Consider the following 13,089-nt stretch of genomic DNA (forward strand, 5'->3'; position numbering starts at 1 on the left):
GCTTCTTTGGGAAGATGTTCATGCTGGACAGTGGTAGGGGCCCAGCCCATTACTCACTTGTGATAGAGTATGCTTGTGTCTACCAGAGAATTCCAAATGACGGATCCGTGTCTGAGCGTGCTGTCTAATGTATCAGGCACAGACTCAGAGAAGGAGTAGCTTCCACTTCGGAAGAAGTCGAGGCTTAGTTCTGTGTCAGTGATGCCTCAAAGACTGCTCCACCACTGGTAAATAAAGACAGAGCTCAACCCACCCGGGGTCAATTAAAGAAATTGACCCAGGATGCCCAAGAGATGGTGACTAAAACTGGGAAAAGAAAATCTGAGTAGATGGAAGAACGTATGGAGACAACTGTACTGGAGGTTATGTGAAAGGAAGTGACATGATCATTGCCATTGTACTTAAGACAAAATAAAATGCAACATTATTCTATTTTATTTGTAATTACAAACTTCTAATTTTATAAAAGTCATTAAAATTTAATTTGGTCTAAAAATATATTTGAAAACAACCTGAGTGTGTAAGCTACATATGTTTGTTTATCAGCTGTTTTTGTTTGACATCAACAATTTTTTTCTTTTCTTTTTTCATTTTTTTCTTTTCTTTTCTTTACACATTTTTCTTTCCTTTCCTTTCCTTTCCATTCTTTTAGCATTTTTGACTTTTAAGTATTTTTCTGATATGCTTCAACAAAAGGTTCCAGCTGCTCAAAATTATGCTAAAATTGGTTGTGTAAATGTAATGTGTACTGTTGCTTGTGTACTATGACTTGAGATTCTTTTGTTCAAAAATAGTTTAATGTTGGTTATTTTTATTTTTTTTTAATTTTATTTATTTACGTGTGTGTATGTGTGGCCAGCTCAGACCACCAGGGGGCAGGGCGGGCATATGGTGCTGGGGGATTGAACCGTGGTCCCTGTGCTTTGCTAAGCTTGTTCTAAGTAAGTGCTTTAGACCACTGAGCCATCTCACTAGCCCAATGTTGGTTATTTTTAAAGAAAATAAAGAATTGTAATAATTTAAAGGATTAGAAATGATAATGAATTTCACTAAACAAAACAATATAATTTCGACAGTATTCATTGTACTATATAGACTTCTTTTCAACTTAGTAGTTTATAGTACCAGACAAATGGATGAAAAGCTGGCAGAAAAAGTTATAAGACAACAAGAAGAGAGGAAAAGGACAGAAATGGAAGAAAAAGCATTAGCTGCTCCTTTATGTACACAGGGAAAAATCCACTGTAGATTTATCCAAGCCACCTGCATGCATACATAGATATGTCTGTTTCTCTCCTCTCCCTCAAACTCCTTTCCTCTTCATCTCCATAATGCCTTCATGTTGAACAGATTCATTCCATTTTCAGAGTATCTATTGTACTCTTCAGATTTTGTTTACTCTTTCAGGTTCTTACACTAGCAAGACAACATGATGTTTAGTCATGCAGGTCTGATTAATTTCACTTATGACTATACTGTTTAGTTGCATCCATTTATCAATAAAAACTTCAAAATTATACTTTTTATAACTGAATAATACTCCATTGTGTAAAAATACCACATCTTTTTTTAATCATTTCTTCGGTTGATGGACGTTTGGGTTACTTCCAAAATTTAGCTATGTTATATTGCACTGCTATATAGGTGCACATATATCAATGTGGTTTCATGTTCTCAGTTCATCTGGAAAAACACCCAGGAGGGGAATAGCTGGGTTGAATGGGAACTCCAAGCCTAGTGTTTAGAGAAGTCTCCACACTGATTTCCATAGTGGTTCTACCAGTCTGCACTCCTACCAACAATGAAACAGGGCTCCTTTTCCCCCACAGCCCCTCCAGTATTTCTTATTGGTTGATTTCTTCATAATAGCCACTCTTTCTGGGGTGAGATGGAATCTCAGTGTTGTTTTAATTTTCACTTCTCAAAATACCAATGATAGTGGGATGGAAGATAGCTCAGCAGTCTACATGCCTGCCTGACAAGTTCAAGGACTAAGGTTTGATACCCAGTGCTGCATGCTGTGGTAGCCCTGGCTGTGCTGTCCACTGAAACTCAGCTGGATGGCACGTGCCTGTAATCCCAGTCCTGGGGAGGTTGAAAACAGGAGGATCACCATGAATTCAAGCTATGTAGTGAGACCTTGTGCAACTACATAAGTGAAAGAGAAAGAAAATGAAACAAAAAAGAAACAAAATACCAATGATGTTAACAATTATTTTAATGTATTTACTTGCCACTTGTATTATTCATCTGAGAAGTGTATATTCAACTAAGATGCCCATTTTTATTATAATTTTATTCATTTTAATGAGAAAAAAGATTAAAAAACAATGAAACAGTTTCAAGACAGGTTAGTAGAATGTTTCCAATAATTAATACATTGCACATTGTTGTCTTCATAGTAGTCATTCAGAGGACAAGATGCAGACATGATATCTTGTCTAAACAATATTAGTACAAACTTTTAGTCTCAGTGAACTAAGAGAAAGTAGCTATATATCTATCCTAACTCTCCTGTACATACATATATATTTTTTCCTTCCCCTCCTTTTTTTTCCACAACAAAACTTTTGTGAAGTTAGTAAAGCCTGACACTAGGTGCTCTAGCAACATACAGCAAAACTTAACCAGATGGGATATTCATCTCAGGAATAAGGTAGCTTATTTGCTTTAGGCACTAGGCCAACTTTCACCTACATATATTTGATCGAATTCCTAGATTTGAGGCTTAACTTTTTTGTTTTGTTTTGTCAGAGATGGATGTTCCACTGCAGTTAGAGAAGCTGTATTTGGAGAAATCCTTAAAGGAACTTTTCATACTTGAAACCAGTCTAAAGATTGTAGGCTGTGTTAGTTGACACATTGCATCAATTTGTCTGAATAAGCTCTGACAGTTCTCAGCGTGGGAGCTTAGCCCTGCAGGTGGGCAGGGCCCAAGAATTGAGAAAGGCTTCCTGCCGTCCTGCCCAACTTCCTGCCACCCTGCCCCACTTCCATGGAGAAGCCCAAGTCTTCGGAGGAGCTTGAGCTTCACAGGTGCACCACTTTGAAGAAGCTCTGGTCTTTGCCATGGAGCGCCAGTCTTGGCAGTCAGTGTAGAAGAAAGAGAGAGGCTTGATGGAACTGTAGATGCTGCTCCTCCTCTGCTCTTCATTGTTTTCTGCCATGTGAAATGGTGTTGTTTCCCTTGGAGACAGCAGAATATAGACTGAACCCTCCAGCAACTGTGAGCTAAATAAACCTTTCCTTCCTTCATTTTGAGTGTCAGGTATTTGTCTCAGCAACGAGTAAATAGTAACTAAGACATAGGCCCAAGCCCAGAACCTGCAAGTGTGTGGAAGAGCTTCTACACTCCCCTGCACACTCAGGACCTCTCTGCACCAAGTCCAGGCCCATCTTATGAGTGAGAACATCTGCTGCGCTCTTGGGATCCCTCCAGACCCACCAAGCCCAGGACCTGGTAGTGTATAGGAGAGCTTCTGTGCTCCCTTGTGCCTGCTGGACCTCTTCAGATCAAGACCAAGCCTGCCCTGTGAATGAGAACTTCCTCCAGGCTCTCAGGATCCATCCAGACTCACCCAAGCCCAGGCCTATGTGGGTGTGGGAGAGCTTCTGTGCTCACCTATGTCTGTTGGACCTCTGCAGACCAAGCCCAGGTCTGTCTTGTGAGTGAGACCTTTTCCCATGCTCTCAGGACCCCACCACCCCTCCAGTGTGAACCCAAGCATGCCTTGTGAGTGAGAAATTCCACAGCACTCTAGGAACCCCCCATACCAGAACAGACCCAGGCTGTGAGTGTGTGGGAGAGCCTCTGTGCTCTCCTGAGCTCCCTGAACCCCTCCAGACCCAGCCTAGACCTGGCATACAGGACTAGGGAGAAATTCTACAGCTTGACTCCCTGCAGAGAGACTGGGGGCCAAAACCACCCAGCTAAACTAGGAGCAGAACATCTTGTCAGAGCAGTACAACAGGTTCACCTCCAAAAGCTGAAATAGGAAGGAACTAAGCACAGTAGCCAGACCCAAGCCAGGCACAACTGGATGAACTCAAACTTAGTAGATCTGCACCTGAATTTTAGTAGGTGCTAAGGTTATAACTGCACCAAAACTCTACACCAAATTTCAGAGGACAGTGCACTACAAAAATGACAAAGAGAAGGAGCAAAATACAATCTCAGGTCCAGAACCCACCCAGAACAAGTGCAGAGGAAATGATCACAGCTGAAATGTCTGAATTAATAGCATCTGAAGTAAAGAAACAACAGCAGACAAGTATAGAGTAACTTAGATCAGAATTAATCTCTGAAATAAAAAAAGAAATCTCTGAATTAAAAGCATCTGAAGTAAAGAATTAAATTAATAAACATATAGAGTAAATCAGATCACAAATAATCTCTGCAGTAAAAAATTAATAACTGTTTCTCAAGAAAATACAGAAAAAACAACAGAGGAGAATAAAAAAGCCAAGGATTCCTTGAATGAGCAATACAGGAAAGAAATAGATCACATGGAGCACAGTCAAAGAGATATAGAGGAACTTAACATTTCAATCACAAACTTGTAAAACCATTGAGTGAAAGTGAACATAGAGTTTCAGACCTTGAAGGCGCTGTTGCAACTAGTGAAAACATAAGACAAGATCTCTTAAAAACAACAAGGAGGCAGCAAAAATTAATTAATCACCTGCAAGATGATACAAAGAAGAACAATGTGAGATAGATAGGCATCAATGAGAAAGAGTCAATACAAATGATGCAGAAAGAATATGGTAGAAGTAATAACAGAAAACTTCCCAAATATGAGAAAACAATCTGACATTCAGTTAACTAAAGCATACGGAACTCCAAATAACTTCAATCCAATTAAAAATACACTGAAAGACGTAATAGTCAAGATCCCAGAAATCCAGCACAACAATAATATACTGAAAGCCGCTAGAGAAAAGAAACAGATAACATTTAAAAGAACACCCATCAGAATAATAGACGACTTCTCTTCACAAACCATGAAGGCAAGAAGAGCATGGAGCACAGTACTTCAAGTCCTATATGAAATCAAATTCCAGCCCAGCATACTATGCCCTGAAAAACTCTCTTTCAAGTTTGATGGAGAAGTGAAATACTTTCGTAACTCAGAATAACTAAAGAATTTCATGATGACAAAGCCACCTCCACACAGACTACTGAAAGATGTTCTAGAGAGAGAAGAAAATGATCAGAATTCCATGAATGAGAACAAAAGGAAGTCACTAAATAGGGCAAACAATTAAACACAGGAAAAAAAGGAGTAAACAACAGCAGGTAAATAATATATCGATCATAAATCAGTACATCTCAATTATAATCATCAATGTAAATGGCCTCAATTCTCCAATTAAAAGAAAGGCACTGGCACATAGTAGATTAGGAAACAAAATCCAACAATATGCAGTAAACCGGAAACATACTTAGCTCACAAAGAAATTCATAGGTTGAAAGTCAAAGAATGGAAAACAATGCTACATGGCCCAGCACTTCAGAAAAAACAGGGGTAGAAATTCTGTTCTCAGAGTCTCAACTGCAAGCCAAGAATGACCAAATGTAATAAAGAAGGCTACTACATGCTGGTTGGAGAAAAAATTCAAGAGGAAGAGGTAACACACATAAATGTATACTCACCAAACATGGGAGCACCCAACTATTGAAGACAAATATTAATGGACATGAATAATCTAATATTCAATACCACAGTCTTAACAGGACACCTTAACACACCCCTATACCAAAAAGATTGGTCAAGTAGACAAAAAGTTACCAAAGAAGTAGCACAATTAAACCAGATTTTGAAACAAACGGACTTATTGAACATATATAGAGTGTTCCACACAACCACAGCTGAATACACATTTTTTCAGCTGCACATGGGTCATTTTCAAAAATAGACCACACACTGGTCCAAAGGTCATACTTAAGTATATGCAAGAAAGTAGAAATTATAACATCCATATTATCTGACCACAGTGCAATGCAACTGGAAATAAACTAGGCAAGAAAACAGAAAAACCCCATAAATGCATGGAAATTAAATAACACCCTACTCAGAAACCAATGGGTCACAGAGGAAATTAAACAAGGAGTTGAACAGTATCTACCACTAAATGAAAATTCAAGCACAACTTATCGGAATTCAGGGGATGCGATGAATGCAGTTCTCAGAGGGAAATTTATATCTCTGAACTCACACGTTGGGAAAACAGAATGGGAACTAATAAACACCCTAATGCTGCACCTCCAGCATCAAGAAAAGGGAGAGCAAACCAAACACAAAGCCCAAAGATGAGAAGAAATCATAAAGATTACAACAGAAATTAATACAGTTGAGACGAAGAAAACAGTTTAAAGAATTAAAGAATCAAAAATCTGGTTCTTTGAAAGATTAAATAAAATCAGTAAACCCCTAGCTAACCTCATCAAAAAAACGAAAGAAAAAATTCAAATGCAAGCAATAAGGATTGAAAAGGGTGTAATCATCAGAGACCCAGTGGAAATTCAGAAGATTATAAATAGCTACATTGAGAATCTTTACTCTCACAGAAAAGAAGACACAGATGAAATGGACAGATACCTAGAAAGTTACAAATTACCAAAACTGAAGTGAGAAGATTACAACTCTCAATAACCCAATAACAGCCAATGAAAAATGAAATGTAATAAAGAAAATCTAATGACAAAGAAAAGTGCAGGTCCTGATGCATACATAGCTGAATTCTACAAGAAATTTACAGAAGATATAATCCCTATACTCCTCAAACTCTTCAGTGAAATTTAAAAGGAAGCAATCCTCACAAAAACATTCCTGGAGGCAAGAATTGTACTGATACCAAAACCAGGGAAAGACATAAATAAAAAAGAGAACTACAGGCCAATCTCCCTCATGAACATAGATGCAAAAATCCTCAATAAACTCCTAGCAAAAAGAATACAGCAAATCATGAAGAAGGTCATACACCATGACCAAGTAGGATTCATTGCAGGGATACAAGGATGGCTCAACATATGCAGATCTATAAATGTTGTATACTATATCAATAGAGCCAAGTCTAAAAATGACATGATCATCTCAATTGATGCAGAAAAGTCTTTCGACAAAGGCCAAGATGCATTCATATTCAAAGTCCTACAGAAAATTGGAAAAATGGCCTCTACTTTAACCTGATAAAACTCATTTATGACAACCCAATGGCTAACATAATTCTCTTTGAGAAAAACTGAAATATTTTACTCTCAGATCTGGTACAGCAAGGATGTCTTCATCACCACTCCTATTCAATATACTTCTGGAATCATTAGCTAGAGCATTTAGACAAGACTGAATAATAAAAGGAATAAGAATAGGTAAAAAAAAAAAGAATTTAAACTATCATTATTTGCAAATGACGTGATACTTTATGGGAAGACCCAAGAAATTCCTCCAAGTGGGTACTAGAATTGATACACAAATTCAGTATCATAGCAGGATACAAAATCAGTACCCAAAAGTCAATAGCATTCCTCTATACAAAAAACAAACACACTGAGAAGGAAGTTAGAAAAGCAATACCTTGTAAAATAGCACCGAAGAAAGTGAAATACCTTGGAATTCATCTAACTAAAGAAGTCAAAGATCTTTTCAAGGAAAATTACAGTACTCTGACAAAAGACTTAGTACAGGATTTCAGAAAATGGTAAGATATTCCCTATTCCTGGACAGGAAGAACCAATATTGTGAAGATGGCCATACTCCCAAAATTGCTGTACAGATATAATGCAGTCCCTATCAAACTACCACCAAAGCTCACAGACCTAGAAAAATCATTCCTAGAATTTATTTGGAACCAGAAAAGTCCTGGAATAGAAAAGGTTATCCTGGCCAAAAAAGACAAGGCAGAAGGCACTACAATTCCTGACTTGAAACTATGCTACAAGGCTACTATGATAAAATCAGCATGGTACTGGAAACGAAATAGACCTGAGGATCAATAGAGTAGACCAGAAGATGCAGAAGCCACTACGAACACTCTCAGGCAACTTATCTTTGACAAAAGGGCCAAACATTCTCACTGGAAAAAAAAAGATAGCCTTCTAAGAAATGGTGCTGGAAAAACTGGCTCTTCACAGGCCAAAAACTAAAACTTGACCCAGATCTATAGCCATGCACTAAGCTAAAGTCAAAGTGAATTAAAGATTTAAACATTAAAACAGAAACACTAAATCTCCTGGAAGAGAAAATGTGAGAACTCTTGAAGACATAGGGGTAGGCAAAGGTTTCATGAAAAAATATCAAATTGCACTGGTAATACTTGAAAGAATTAACAACTGGGACCTCTTTTTGAGAAGTTTTTGCATGTCAAAAGAAATTACCAACAAAGTGAAAAGACAACCCACAAATTTGAAAAAATCTTGACTAATAATCACTGAGATGAAGGTCTGCTCTCTAGAATTTATAAAGAACTAAAAGACACTAGGGCCTCAAATTTAAAGACCCAATCTAGAAATGGGCATCTGAGATGAACACACACTTCTCAGAGGAAGAAATTAAAGAAGCGAATAAATGTATGAAAAAAATACTCCACATCACTAGCCACCTGTGAAATGCATATTAAAGCATAAAGCATTAATATTTAAGTGATTACCAGATGAAGATATACTTGTAAATGAAATAAACCAGACACAAATGTGTAAATATCATATAGTTTCCCTAGTATGAGAATTCAAAAGAAGAAATACAAATAGAAAGGTATAATGCAATTAAAAGGAAAGCGAGAATTGAGGATTAGACAATGAAGAGAGAGCAAGGAAAAAAGATAGGAAACATGACAAGGACAAAGTCATACTTTTATATGTACAAGATGAGTAAGGAAATGATCCTGAAAATCTTCAGAAGTTTTTCAAAGCTAGCAGTTTGTCTTAGTTACTTTTTATTCATTGCTAGGACAAATGTCCAACACTCAAAATGAAGGAATGAAATGTTTATTTAGCTCACAGTTACTGGAGGGTTCAGTCCATACCATATTCCGCTGGCTCCAAGGCAAATGACAGGAGTTCACGTGGCAGAAAACAATGAAAAGCAGAGGAAGAGCAGCAGATGCAGCATCCCTCAAGCCTCTCTCTTCCTTCTACACTGCCTGTGAAGACTGAAGACAGGTGATTGTAGCTCCTCCAAAGTGGCATGGCTGCAAAGCTCAAGCTCCTCTGAAGACTGAGACTTCTCCATCGAAGTACAGCAGGGCAGCAGGAAGTCAGGCAGGGCAGCAGGAAGCCTTTTTCAATTCCTGGGCCCTGTCTGCCTGCAGGGCTATGCCCCCACCCTGAGAACTGCAGGAGCAGATTCAGCCAAGTTGACACAATGTATCAATTGACACACAGTTAATTGGTATGATTTCACCCTGACTATCTATATATGCTGATACCTGTGAACTAAGCAACTGCACTAAAGATGGCAACTTGTAATAGTAGGGTCATCCTCGGAGTGCCTGTCATTCTGGTCTTCTGAATACATGCTGCTTGTCAGGACATGCCATTTGCTATTGTCCTGTCTCTCCATTAGATGTTTTTTTAAAAAGCAAGAGGGTGGTGAGTGAAGGCTGGAGACAGGAAAAGGGTGTTGTGGGACTGTACTGCTACAATACTGTATATGGTTAGATTTCTAAACTTATGTGTAAAATATGTAGTTGTTTATTCCTATTTGTTTAAATATATCTTAATATCTTTACTTTTTTTCTTCATATTCTGTAGGGATTTAAATTTAACATATCAATACTTGATGAAAAATACCTGTTCCATGTTATGCCTAAGATGTTTGATACTCAGACAGATAGTGAGGTTAAGCTCAATTGCCTAGGTTGTATGGTAATAACAATAAGCTTCTCTTCTGGAGGGTTAACAACCTAAGTTTGCAGACCAAAAATTAGAGAAAAAGAGGGATGCAAGGACAGCCAACATTTTGGCCCCAGCCTTTCAAGTTCAGTGAAGACTTAGGACATAGGAGAACCCTTACTGTAAAATCATTTAATTCAGTTGTGTCTCAAATTTTCTGATCAAGGAGATTTTGAGGTCACAGAGGAAAGTGATTGATTATGTAGAGTGGGCCTAAGGAGAGTCACATGGAGAAAAAACATTCTCTCAGGCTTTCACAGAGAACAAATTGGTCAAGCAATGGCCGTGACCCATCCACTTGGCTGACCCTGACAAAGGATCTCCAAACTGAGGTACAGGGTTTCAGGATAAGTCCAGGGGGGATTTGACTGATGTTATCATATACAAAAGCTACATTTCTTGTTATATAGGTCTTGCTTTATCTTGTTCTTAACCATCCAGCAGAAAATTATAAAAATGATATATAAAAAGCAAAGCCATATTAATATGCTAAGCTGTTAAAGGCTCAAGTCAACAACTTCTGACATTGCCAGTATTACAGAAAACCCACTACTATTATGGACTACTGGACTATTTTTGAATAGTTTTCTGAATTCAAACAGCTATAATATATTTAAATGATTTAAAAAAGAGATACAAATGAATGACCATTTTGTACCTGTATATTCAAAATATTTAGACTAGATATACAGCTGCATTCTTTTAATTCAATGAATAGAAAGATTTGTTCTAATAGTGTTTGTAAACAGGATATCGTGTCTGCATCTTGTACAATGAATAATCGTTGAGACAACAATAAGCAATGTATTATTGAAACTGTCCTACTAATCAGATTTGAAGCTGTCTCATTGCTATTTGTTTCTCAACAAAGTTATGGGAAAAAATTAAATAAGATAAGGTGCATTACATTCATTAATTTGCTTATGTTGAACCCTTCTTGCCTTCTTGGAGTAAACCTCACATAGTCATGGTATAAAATTTCTTGCATTATTTTTTGCTAATATCTTAATGAGGATTTTTGCAACTGTGTGCATCAGGGAGATTGCTCTATACTTCTCTGTTTGCTTTGAGTCTTCCTCTGGTTTTGGAATCAAGCTAATTCTTGCCTCCAAGATTTAGGGAGTAAGCACTTTTCTTTAAATTTCATTAAAGAGCTTGAGACAAAGCTAAACTTACACAGACTACTAAAAGATGTTCTAGACAGGGATGAAATGATCAGAACCCCATGAATGAGAACAGAAGGAACCCACTAAATATGGCAAACAAACACAGGAGAAAAAGGAGTAAACAACAGCAGGTAAACAATGTATCAATTGTAAGTCAATACATCTCAATTATAATCATCAATGTAAAAGGACTCAATTCACCAATTGAAAGAAAAAGACTGGCACAGTAGATTAGGAAACAAAATCCAACAATATGCTGTATACAAGCTACACACTTAACTCATAAAGAAATTCATAGGCTGAAAGTCAAAGGATGGAAAATAATGCCACATATCCCAGCACCTCAGAAAAAAGCAGGGGTAGAAATCCTGTTCTCAGACAGTCTCAACTTCAAACCAAGAATGATCAAACAAAATAAAAAGGCCACTATACACTGGTTAGGGAGTAAATTCAAAAGGACGAGGTAACACTCATAAATATGTATGCATCTATGGCAGAGGTAAATGTAGGCCACCTACCTAGCTCAGCTCACAGTACTCACCTACTTCCCAGAATTCTTAGTCATTCCTCCTCAAGCCACTCCTCCTTTACTGAATAAAAGCTGGGTATGGACCTGGGTCAGCCTCTTTGTTCTGGAAAACCATCATCTTGGCTGGACTTAGGGCCCCTTAGCTCCTCAATAATTAAAACTATGTTTTAGTGTTTTTATCTTCTCTGTGGGTTGCACTAGGAGTGATAGATTGGAATTAACTTGGTGGAATTCCAATAACGTGTCTTTGGGATTACAAATATAGACTTCTTGGACTGAGAGGAGAACCTGGAGGGGACTCCTACAGTTGGCACTCAATGTGTCCGGAACACGTGACCTTCTCAACACAATGATCACTAACCAAAATCACATGCAGGCAATCCACTGGACCTTGCATAACCAATTTAGAGGTAAGCAGAGTATTTTACTAATTATAGTGCCCAGACACAAGTAGCAAATAGGAATCTATTCTTCAAGGGTAACAATGGGGCAAGCTCAGTCTTTATCCACAGAAGAGAAAAATATTAGTTTATTAATTATGAAACTGTTAAAAGATGCAGACATTAAGGTGTCATCTAAGCAAATTTTTAGATTACTCCATGAGATAGCTACATTCTATCTTTCTTTTCCCAGAGCCTGTACACTGAAACCCACAATTTGGGATGAAATAAGTGACTACTTTTATGTAGCCAATACTCAAAAAGGAAAAATTTGAGTGGCTTCGTCCACTGCTGCCTTTCTCCAACTGGTGGGAACATCTTCCTGTTCTCATCTGCTTCGGGGCTCACAGTCTTTTAGAGACCAAACACCATGCCTTCAATTAAGTTGCAGGGTTCTGATGGAGAGATATTTGAAGTTAATGTTGAAATTGCCAAACAGTCTGTGACAATCAAGACCATGTTGGAAGATTTGGGAATGGATAATGAAGGAGATGATGACCCAGTTCCTCTACCAAATGTGCATGCAACAATATTTTAAAAAGGTCATTTAGTGGTGCACCCACCACAAGAATGACCCTCCTCCTCCTGAGGATGATGAGAGCAAAGAAAAGTGAACAGACGACATCCCTGTTTGGGACAAAGAGTTCCTGAAAGTTGACCAAGGAACCTTTTCTTAACTTATTTTGGCAGCAAACTACCTAGACATCAAAGGTTTGATTGATGTTACATGCAAGACTGTTGCCAATATGATCAAGAGGAAAACTCCTGAGGAGATTCGCAAGACTTTTAATAACAACAATGACTTTACTGAAAAGGAGGAAGCCCAGGTTCGCAAGGAGAACCAGTGATGTGAAGAGAAGTGAAATGTTGTGCCTGACACTGTAACACTATAAGGATTGTTCCAAATACTACTTCACTGCTCTGTTTATAATTGTTAATATTACACAAACAATAGACAAATTCAGCAGCAAAACAATTGTATTAGTTGTATTAGTATAATATTGGCCTCTTTGGGAGAGCTTCCTGCTACCCTGCGCCAGCGGGACCAGTCCCAGCCCAGGC

General features: G+C 37.9%; 1 pseudogene; it reads left to right on the forward strand.

The window, feature by feature from the left end:
• Positions 1 to 12,397: 12,397 nt before the first annotated feature.
• LOC105741400 lies at positions 12,398 to 12,890 on the forward strand (annotated as a pseudogene).
• Positions 12,891 to 13,089: the final 199 nt, after the last annotated feature.

Source organism: Octodon degus, unplaced genomic scaffold (genome assembly GCF_000260255.1).
Source record: "Octodon degus isolate 3935 unplaced genomic scaffold, OctDeg1.0 scaffold00010, whole genome shotgun sequence".
NCBI classification, from domain to species: domain Eukaryota; kingdom Metazoa; phylum Chordata; class Mammalia; order Rodentia; family Octodontidae; genus Octodon; species Octodon degus.